This window comes from Salvelinus fontinalis, chromosome 38, assembly GCF_029448725.1.
Source record: "Salvelinus fontinalis isolate EN_2023a chromosome 38, ASM2944872v1, whole genome shotgun sequence".
NCBI classification, from domain to species: Eukaryota; Metazoa; Chordata; class Actinopteri; order Salmoniformes; family Salmonidae; genus Salvelinus; species Salvelinus fontinalis.
Genome location: NC_074702.1, coordinates 814,546 through 823,947, shown reverse-complemented (window position 1 = coordinate 823,947; position 9,402 = coordinate 814,546).

Sequence of the window (9,402 nt, the reverse complement as noted above, 5' to 3'; positions counted from 1 at the left end):
ACTGTACCTGTTTCACTACGTCATCCCCCAGTGAAAATGTAATCACAGAGACATATACTGTACCTGTTTCACTACGTCAGCCCTCAGTGGAAATGTAATCACAGAGACATATACTGTACCTGTTTCACTACGTCAGCCCTCAGTGGAAATGTAATCACAGAGACATATACTGTACCTGTTTCACTACGTCAGCCCTCAGTGGAAATGTAATCACAGAGACATATACTGTACCTGTTTCACTACGTCATCCCCCAGTGGAAATGTAATCACAGAGACATATACTGTACCTGTTTCACTACGTCAGCCCCCAGTGGAAATGTAATCACAGAGACATATACTGTACCTGTTTCACTACGTCAGCCCCCAGTGGAAATGTAATCACAGAGACATATACTGTACCTGTTTCACTACGTCAGCCCTCAGTGGAAATGTAATCACAGAGTCATATACTGTACCTGTTTCACTACGTCTGCCCCCAGTGGAAATGTAATCACAGAGTCATATACTGTACCTGTTTCACTACGTCAGCCCCCAGTGGAAATGTAATCACAGAGACATATACTGTACCTGTTTCACTACGTCATCCCTCAGTGGAAATGTAATCACAGAGACATATACTGGACCTGTTTCACTACGTCAGCCCTCAGTGGAAATGTAATCACAGAGACATATACTGTACCTGTTTCACTACGTCAGCCCTCAGTGGAAATGTAATCACAGAGACATATACTGTACCTGTTTCACTACGTCAGCCCCCAGTGGAAATGTAATCACAGAGACATATACTGTACCTGTTTCACTACGTCGTCCCTCAGTGGAAATGTAATCACAGAGACATATACTGTACCTGTTTCACTACGTCAGCCCTCAGTGGAAATGTAATCACAGAGACATATACTGTACCTGTTTCACTACGTCAGCCCCCAGTGGAAATGTAATCACAGAGACATATACTGTACCTGTTTCACTACGTCGTCCCTCAGTGGAAATGTAATCACAGAGACATATACTGTACCTGTTTCACTACGTCAGCCCTCAGTGGAAATGTAATCACAGAGACTAACACCTGCAACCCATCAGCGTATTGCTTTGCCCTTACACTCATCTTATTAACGATTATAAAGTCATCAGAGGTGAAGCTAGGGAGCAGACGTGTGTGTGTGTGTGTGTGTGTGTGTGTGTGGCAGAAACGGGCATGATAAATAAAACAATAATTGCACTGTCTGAAGGCCCTTTTCTCTCTCCTCTGTAGTCGCTCCAGAAATCAGGCAGCTGCTGAACTGCAATCAAGACGGAGAGAGATTCTAAGGCCTTATTGTTGCACCGTTTTATCACTGTTCTAAAGCGGTTTGAAAACTGACGTGAAAACTCCAAGCTAAACAAACAGCCGTGTGTTTATCCTGTCAACCGTTGATCAGCTACATGGCCGAAAGCTATGGAATATCAGGACCAGTGCCAATAGTAAATCACTGGGTGGAGACACGTTGATGTGGACACGTTTACTGCAGGGAAACGGACAGGACGGTTTGATTTGTTGTTTGAGGTTTGTTAAAAACATTTGCTGACAAATCCTTTTCGTTCTGAATGTGAGATGATTACAACACTGGTTTATGCATTACAACAGACTGTTGCTGGAAGCTTCTTCAAATAAAAAAAGAGTGGGTGCGTCAGAAATGGCCTATTCCCTATGTAGTGCACTACTTTTGACCAGGGCTTATACATACTGTAGTGCACTATAAGGAACAGAATGGCATTTGGGATGTACCCATTCATTCATTATCCATTCACAGCTTGTAATAAACTGCCATGGGTTTTGTTTAACGCTGACATGGCTTCAGGAAGAGGCAGCTCTACCTGTATATCCACACTTTACATTTTATTCAGACTTGAAGGGTCGGTTTCCTGGACTCCGACTAAGACTAGTTCTTGATGTTCCCATTGAGTGTGCTTTCTAGTCCAGAAATAGCCTTTTAGGGCCTCCTCGGGTGGCACAGTGGTCTAAGGCACTGCATCGTAGTGCTAGCTGTGCCACCAGAGACTCTGGGTTCGTGCCCAGGCTCTGTCGCAGCCGGCCGCGACCAGGAGGTCCATGGGGCGACGCACAATTGGCCCAGCGTCGTCCGGGTTAGGGAGTGTTTTGCCGACAGGGATATCCTTGTCTCATTGCGCACTAGTGACTCCTGTGGTGGGCCGGGCGCAGTGCACGCTGACCAGGTCGCTAGGTGCACGGTGTTTCCTCCGACACATTGGTGCGGCTGGCTTCCGGGTTGGAGGCGCGCTGTGTTAAGAAGAAGTGCGGCTTGGTTGGGTTGTGCTTCGGGGGACGCATGGCTTTCGACCTTCGTCTCTCCCGAGCCCGTACGGGAGTTGTAGCGATGAGACAAGACAGTAACTACTAACAATTGGATACCACGAAATTGGGGAGAAAAAGGGGATACTTTTTTATTTTTATTAAAGATTAAAGTTTTAGTCTGCCTTTTATTAGTCTGTGTCCTGGAAAGCGATCTTAAATGTCCTCTGAAAACGAACTGACCGAACAAACCCTGATAATGATCCACATCCTCTGGAAGAATTCTTAATAAGAATCCCTAAATCCTGTTTGTGTCCCAAATGGCACCGTATTCCCTATGTGATGCACTACTTTTGACCATGGACCCATGGTGGGCTATGTTATATAGGGAATAGGGTGCCGTTTGGGATGCAGACCCTTGCATATTGTCGGAGAGAGCAGCTAGTGGATTGGTTCCTGTTTCATCCTCCAGTCCTCTCATCTACAGAAGCAGCTTTGACAACGCATCTGCCTTCTCATCTTAATGAGACAGCGGGGTAGTCCCAAATGGCAGGGGTAATCAAAAGGAATTCACTATAGGGAATAGGGTGCAATTTGGAAAACAGACGCATTCATTTACAAAGATAACAGACACCGCTACCTCTGCCTACCACCATTTTCATGATGTCGGGGATTGGTTCAGTTATCTGCTGTAGTAAATAGACGACCGTGGGTAGTTTCACATCCCATTCATCTCTAACACAGAAGTAAAATCTCACATAATGGGAGATGAACGTCCAATTATCATCTACGTAAAAAGCCTGTTAGATGAGTGAATTATAAGTGGGGGATGGGAATATCAGGACAAGAGAGAGGAGAGAAGGAGAGGGGAGTAGAGCGATGACAGGAACGAGGAGAGGAGAGAGATACCTTCTAAAGAGAGGAGAGGAGAGAGATACCTTCTAAAGAGAGGAGAGGAGAGAGATACCTTCTAAAGAGAGGAGAGGAGAGAGATAACTTCTAAAGAGAGGAGAGGAGAGAGATACCTTCTAAAGAGAAGAGAGGAGAGATACCTTCTAAAGAGAGGAGAGGAGAGAGATACCTTCTAAAGAGAAGAGAGGAGAGAGATACCTTCTAAAGAGAAGAGAGGAGAGAGATACCTTCTAAAGAGAGGAGAGGAGAGAGATACCTTCTAAAGAGAAGAGAGGAGAGAGATACCTTCTAAAGAGAGGAGAGGAGAGAGATAACTTCTAAAGAGAGGAGAGGAGAGAGATATCTTCTAAAGAGAAGAGAGGAGAGAGATACCTTCTAAAGAGGAGAGGAAAGAGATACCTTCTAAAGAGAGGAGCGGAGAGAGATACCTTCTAAAGAGAGGAGGGGAGAGAGATAACTTCTAAATAGAAGAGAGGAGAGAGATACCTTCTAAAGAGAAGAGAGGAGAGAGATACCTTCTAAAGAGAAGAGAGGAGAGAGATACCTTCTAAAGAGAGGAGAGGAGAGATATACCTTCTAAAGAGAAGAGAGGAGAGAGATACCTTTGAAAGAGAGGAGAGGAGAGAGATACCTTCTAATGAGAGCAGAGGAGAGAGATACCTTCTAAAGAGAGGAGAGAGATACCTTCTAAAGAGAGGAGAGGAGAGAGATACCTTCTAAAGAGAAGAGAGGAGAGAGATACCTTCTAAAGAGAAGAGATGAGAGAGATACCTTCTAAAGAGAAGAGATGAGAGAGATACCTTCTAAAGAGAAGAGAGAGATACCTTCTAAAGAGAGGAGAGAGATACCTTCTAAAGAGAGAAGAGGAGAGAGATACCTTCTAAAGAGAGAAGAGGAGAGAGATACCTTCTAATGAGAGGAGAGGAGAGAGATACAATCTAAAGAGAGGAGAGGAGAGGAGAGAGATACCTTCTAAAGAGAGGAGAGAGATACCTTCTAAAGAGAGGAGAGGAGAGAGATACCTTCTAAAGAGAGGAGAGGAGAGAGATAACTTCTAAAGAGAGGAGAGGAGAGAGATACCTTCTAAAGAGAAGAGAGGAGAGAGATACCTTCTAAAGAGAAGAGAGGAGAGAGATACCTTCTAAAGAGAGGAGAGGAGAGAGATAACTTCTAAAGAGAAGAGAGGAGAGAGATACCTTCTAAAGAGAGGAGAGGAGAGAGATAACTTCTAAAGAGAGGAGAGGAGAGAGATATCTTCTAAAGAGAAGAGAGGAGAGAGATACCTTCTAAAGAGGAGAGGAGAGAGATACCTTCTAAAGAGAGGAGCGGAGAGAGATACCTTCTAAAGAGAGGAGGGGAGAGAGATAACTTCTAAATAGAAGAGAGGAGAGAGATACCTTCTAAAGAGAAGAGAGGAGAGAGATACCTTCTAAAGAGAAGAGAGGAGAGAGATACCTTCTAAAGAGAGGAGAGGAGAGATATACCTTCTAAAGAGAAGAGAGGAGAGAGATACCTTTGAAAGAGAGGAGAGGAGAGAGATACCTTCTAATGAGAGCAGAGGAGAGAGATACCTTCTAAAGAGAGGAGAGAGATACCTTCTAAAGAGAGGAGAGGAGAGAGATACCTTCTAAAGAGAAGAGAGGAGAGAGATACCTTCTAAAGAGAAGAGATGAGAGAGATACCTTCTAAAGAGAAGAGATGAGAGAGATACCTTCTAAAGAGAAGAGAGAGATACCTTCTAAAGAGAGGAGAGAGATACCTTCTAAAGAGAGAAGAGGAGAGAGATACCTTCTAAAGAGAGAAGAGGAGAGAGATACCTTCTAATGAGAGGAGAGGAGAGAGATACAATCTAAAGAGAGGAGAGGAGAGGAGAGAGATACCTTCTAAAGAGAGGAGAGAGATACCTTCTAAAGAGAGGAGAGGAGAGAGATACCTTCTAAAGAGAGGAGAGGAGAGAGATAACTTCTAAAGAGAGGAGAGGAGAGAGATACCTTCTAAAGAGAAGAGAGGAGAGAGATACCTTCTAAAGAGAGGAGAGGAGAGAGATACCTTCTAAAGAGAAGAGAGGAGAGAGATACCTTCTAAAGAGAAGAGAGGAGAGAGATACCTTCTAAAGAGAGGAGAGGAGAGAGATAACTTCTAAAGAGAAGAGAGGAGAGAGATACCTTCTAAAGAGAGGAGAGGAGAGAGATAACTTCTAAAGAGAGGAGAGGAGAGAGATATCTTCTAAAGAGAAGAGAGGAGAGAGATACCTTCTAAAGAGAAGAGAGGAGAGAGATACCTTCTAAAGAGAGGAGCGGAGAGAGATACCTTCTAAAGAGAGGAGGGGAGAGAGATAACTTCTAAATAGAAGAGAGGAGAGAGATACCTTCTAAAGAGAAGAGAGGAGAGAGATACCTTCTAAAGAGAAGAGAGGAGAGAGATACCTTCTAAAGAGAGGAGAGAGATACCTTCTAAAGAGAGGAGAGGAGAGAGATACCTTCTAAAGAGAAGAGAGGAGAGAGATACCTTCTAAAGAGAAGAGATGAGAGAGATACCTTCTAAAGAGAAGAGATGAGAGAGATACCTTCTAAAGAGAAGAGAGAGATACCTTCTAAAGAGAGGAGAGAGATACCTTCTAAAGAGAGAAGAGGAGAGAGATACCTTCTAAAGAGAGAAGAGGAGAGAGATACCTTCTAATGAGAGGAGAGGAGAGAGATACAATCTAAAGAGAGGAGAGGAGAGGAGAGAGATACCTTCTAAAGAGAGGAGAGAGATACCTTCTAAAGAGAGGAGAGGAGAGAGATACCTTCTAAAGAGAGGAGAGAGATACCTTCTAGAGAGAAGAGAGGAGAGAGATACCTTCTAAAGAGAGGAGAGGAGAGAGATGCCTTCTAAAGAGAAGTGAGAGAGATACCTTCTAAAGAGAGGAGAGGAGAGAGATACCTTCTAAAGAGAGGAGAGAGATACCTTCTAAAGAGAGGAGAGAGATACCTTCTAAAGAGAAGAGAGGAGAGAGATACCTTCTAAAGAGAGGAGAGGAGAGAGATGCCTTCTAAAGAGAGGAGAGGAGAGAGATGCCTTCTAATGAGGAGAGAGATACCTTCTAGAGAGGAGAGAGATACCTTCTAATGAGAGGAGAGGAGAGGAGAGAGATGCCTTCTAAAGAGAAGTGAGAGAGATACCTTCTAAAGAGAGGAGAGGAGAGAGATACCTTCTAAAGAGAAGAGAGAGATACCTTCTAAAGAGAGGAGAGAGATACCTTCTAAAGAGAGGAGAGGAGAGAGATGCCTTCTAATGAGGAGAGAGATACCTTCTAGAGAGGAGAGAGATACCTTCTAATGAGAGGAGAGGAGAGGAGAGAGATGCCTTCTAAAGAGAAGTGAGAGAGATACCTTCTAAAGAGAGGAGAGGAGAGAGATACCTTCTAAAGAGAAGAGAGAGATACCTTCTAAAGAGAGGAGAGAGATACCTTCTAAAGAGAAGAGAGGAGAGAGATACCTTCTAAAGAGAAGAGAGGAGAGAGATACCTTCTAAAGAGAAGAGAGGAGAGAGATACCTTCTAATGAGAAGAGAGGAGAGAGATACCTTCTAAAGAGAGGAGAGGAGAGAGATACCTTCTAATGAGGAGAGAGATACCTTCTAGAGAGGAGAGAGATACCTTCTAATGAGAGGAGAGGAGAGGAGAGAGATACCTTCTAATGAGAAGAGAGGAGAGAGATACCTTCTAAAGAGAAGAGAGGAGAGAGATACCTTCTAAAAAGAAGAGAGGAGAGAGATACCTTCTAATGAGAGGAGAGGAGAGAGATACCTTCTAATGAGAAGAGAGGAGAGAGATACCTTCTAAAGAGGAGAGAGATACCTTCTAATGAGAAGAGAGGAGAGAGATACCTTCTAAAGAGAAGAGAGGAGAGAGATACCTTCTAAAGAGAAGAGAGGAGAGAGATACCTTCTAAAGAGAAGAGAGGAGAGAGATACCTTCTAAAGAGAGGAGAGGAGAGAGATACCTTCTAAAAAGAGGAGATACCTTCTAAAGAGAAGAGAGGAGAGAGATACCTTCTAAAGAGAGGAGAGAGATACCTTCTAAAGAGAGGAGAGGAGAGAGATACCTTCTAAAGAGAGGAGAGGAGAGAGATACCTTCTAAAGAGAAGAGAGGAGAGAGATACCTTCTAAAGAGAAGAGAGGAGAGAGATACCTTCTAAAGAGAAGATAGGAGAGAGATACCTTCTAAAGAGAAGAGAGGAGAGATACCTTCTAAAGAGAGGAGAAGAGAGAGATACCTTCTAAAGAGAGGAGAGGAGAGAGATACCTTCTAAAGAGAAGAGAGGAGAGAGATACCTTCTAAAGAGAAGATAGGAGAGAGATACCTTCTAAAGAGAGGAGAGGAGAGAGATACCTTCTAAAGAGAGGAGAGGAGAGAGATACCTTCCAAAGAGAAGAGAGGAGAGAGATACATTCTAAAGAGAGGAGAGGAGAAGGATACCTTCTAAAGAGAGGAGAGGAGAGAGATACCTTCTAATGAGAAGAGAGGAGAGGGATACCTTCTAAAGAGAAGAGAGGAGAGGGATACCTTCTAATGAGAAGAGAGGAGAGAGATACCTTCTAAAGAGAGGAGAGGAGAGAGATACCTTCTAAAGAGAGGAGAGAGATACCTTCTAAAGAGAAGAGAGGAGAGAGATACCTTCTAAAGAGAGGAGAGAGATACCTTCTAAAGAGAGGAGAGAGATACCTTCTAAAGAGAGGAGAGGAGAGAGATACGTTCTAAAGAGAGGAGAGGAGAGAGATACCTTCTAAAGAGAAGAGAGGAGAGAGATACCTTCTAAAGAGAAGAGAGGAGAGATACCTTCTAAAGAGAGGAGAGGAGAGAGATACGTTCTAAAGAGAGGAGAGGAGAGAGAAACCTTCTAAAGAGAAGAGAGGAGAGAGATACCTTCTAAAGAGAAGAGAGGAGAGATACCTTCTAAAGAGAGGAGAGGAGAGAGATACCTTCTAAAGAGAAGAGAGGAGAAAGATACCTTCTAAAGAGAGAAGAGGAGAGAAATACAATCTAAAGAGAAGAGAGGAGAGAGATACCTTCTAATGAGAGAAGAGGAGAGAGATACCTTCTAAAGAGAGGAGAAGAGAGAGATACCTTCTAAAGAGAGAAGAGGAGAGAGATACAATCTAAAGAGAAGAGAGGAGAGAGATACCTTCTAGAGAGGAGAGAGATACCTTCTAATGAGAGAAGAGGAGAGAGATACCTTCTAAAGAGAGGAGAGGAGAGAGATACCTTCTAAAGAGAAGAGAGGAGAGAGATACCTTCTAAAGAGAGGAGAGGAGAGAGATACCTTCTAATGAGAAGAGAGGAGAGAGATACCTTCTAAAGAGAGGAGAGGAGAGAGATACCTTCCAAAGAGAAGAGAGGAGAGATACCTTCTAAAGACAAGAGAGGAGAAAGATACTTTCTAAAGAGAGAAGAGGAGAGAGATACCTTCTAGAGAGGAGAGAGATACCTTCTAATGAGAGAAGAGGAGAGAGATACCTTCTAAAGATAGGAGAGAGATACCTTCTAATGAGGAGAGGAGAGAGATACCTTCTAAAGAGAAGTGAGAGATACCTTCTAAAGAGAGGAGAGGAGAGAGATACCTTCTAAAGAGAAGTGAGAGATACCTTCTAAAGAGAAGAGAGGAGAGAGATACCTTCTAATGAGAAGAGAGGAGAGAGATACCTTCTAATGAGAAGAGAGGAGAGAGATACCTTCTAATTAGAAGAGAGGAGAGAGATACCTTCTAAAGAGAGGAGAGGAGAGAGATACCTTCTAAAGAGAAGAGAGTAGATGGATACCTTCTAAAGAGAGGAGAGGAGAGGAGAGAGATACCTTCTAAAGAGAAGAGAGGAGAGAGATACCTTCTAAAGAGAAGAGAGGAGAGAGATACCTTCTAAAGAGAAGAGAGGAGAGGGATACCTTCTAAAGAGAAGAGAGGAGAGGGATACCTTCTAATGAGAAGAGAGGAGAGAGATACCTTCTAAAGAGAGGAGAGGAGAGAGATACCTTCTAAAGAGAGGAGAGAGATACCTTCTAAAGAGAAGAGAGGAGAGAGATACCTTCTAAAGAGAGGAGAGAGATACCTTCTAAAGAGAGGAGAGAGATACCTTCTAAAGAGAGGAGAGGAGAGAGATACGTTCTAAAGAGAGGAGAGGAGAGAGATACCTTCTAAAGAGAAGAGAGGAGAGAGATACC